We start from the raw sequence: 1,815 nt of genomic DNA on the forward strand, positions 1-1,815 counted from the left end.
TTGTTAACCGAACCCTTCGTTTATCTAACAAATATTCGACACACTCGACATACTGTCATGAATCCTATTGGATATAACGTGACGGTCACAACATCTCAGCCTTCTTACACACAGCATCCGTGCTTGCCCTGACTATATTTGCTCTCTTTACTCTCACTTTTATGTGTGTTGTATTCGTTTCGCATGAAATGTCTTCAGCTTCTAGGATCCATCCTTTCTTCGGTTCTGGTATGTTTACGTAGATGAGTGAAAGAAATCGTCGTATTTGATGTTCTCTGCTGCTGAAATGAGGCAATTTTTCTGGTTGATTTCCTTTCTTATTCTTGTATATCAGTGTTTAGTGTATGACGTGTATGTTGTGTGCATCGAGTTTCATTTTGCATCTTATTTTGAAGAGAGGTGGGAATTTTGTGATATAGATTTAGGTTGGCAGGACCAATACTCATTTATACTGTCTTTTGAGGGATTGATCGCGTAAATTCCACATTCTCAGAAAGCTTAAATTGAACATTTTGTGATATTTCTAAAGTAGACGATAAATAGGTTTTATAAGATATGGGTTTGGAATGGATCGGAAAGCTTTCCTGATTAATAACGGCAAATAGAATGGATTGTGTGGAAGTATCTGGTTGTTGTTGAAAGAATCAGTTAAGTTCTGTGCTATGCAATGTAGCGGTTCATGGCTCCTTGTCAGAATCCGAGCTGTAATTTGAAAACCAAGATGTCGGAGATAGTAGCGTCGAGTATTAGAAATTCTAAGGCTGTGCATGAAAGCTGATATAATTCTATGGTGGTACTTTATTTGGGGTTTGTTGAATCATGAGACAGAAGACAAAATACTGTTAAACAAAATAACATTTTATTTCAACGATAAGTTTGATAAACTGAAATCTTACAAAATGTTTTCTAGAATCATTTCGACAGATTTAGATTTTTCTTGTTTTTGAGGATATTTCTGGCATTCTACGTCGCCTCTTTTGTATTGTTTGAATATCGTCTGTAAACTAGTACAACAGTTTATTGTAACGATAGACATACTTTAAAGTAAATATTAGGTAAAACAATTAAAATTTTATATTATTTCTTTTAATTCACAGACATATTTTCATATGGAACCGAATTTAATTTCTATTCAATATTTACTGCACACAACGCAGGTTAATTCTTGACCATTGACATACGGTGGACATGGCAATGAACCACAAGCAGCCTGAACGAAATATAAAACAGCTCCATTTTCGTCTCTGTAACCTGCTGGATCAGCTTCTGGTGCATAGTCCACACACACATATTCTAGTCTGCCCTTTTCTTCGTGATTACTGGACATCAAATATCCTGAATACTCAGCTGTCCAACCATCGTAACACTTTGTCCTGGCTGGTAACATCATAACAACAGCAGGTTGTCGTGTCAAACAGACAGCGCACGGAACGTTGTGATCATTAATTGATTTAGCGTTAGCAAAAGAAAAGAGTTTATTAGTTGGGTATAACTGTAGTTGATATTCACTGCCATAAATCCAACCCGCATTTTCCCCTTTTGCAGTATAATTGGCCCAAATGGGGTCGTTGGGTAGGCATAAGAGATTATTTCCGCCACCTGTCTTGTCAAAATTTTGTCCACCAGCCACACCTTGAATTAGTAAGAATAAATCAAGTAAAAAAGATATTAGGCAAAATTATATATGAAATAACGGAAACATTCATTACAGTTTGACCCTTAAAAGGAGTCATGTTTAGTCACGTGTGAACGAATTGTGGTGTATATATGTTAGTGTTTATACGAGTGTAAGCTGTGTGTTGCTGTATGGGAGTG

The sequence above is a fragment of the Octopus sinensis genome, unplaced genomic scaffold (genome assembly GCF_006345805.1).
Source record: "Octopus sinensis unplaced genomic scaffold, ASM634580v1 Contig14494, whole genome shotgun sequence".
Taxonomy (NCBI): domain Eukaryota; kingdom Metazoa; phylum Mollusca; class Cephalopoda; order Octopoda; family Octopodidae; genus Octopus; species Octopus sinensis.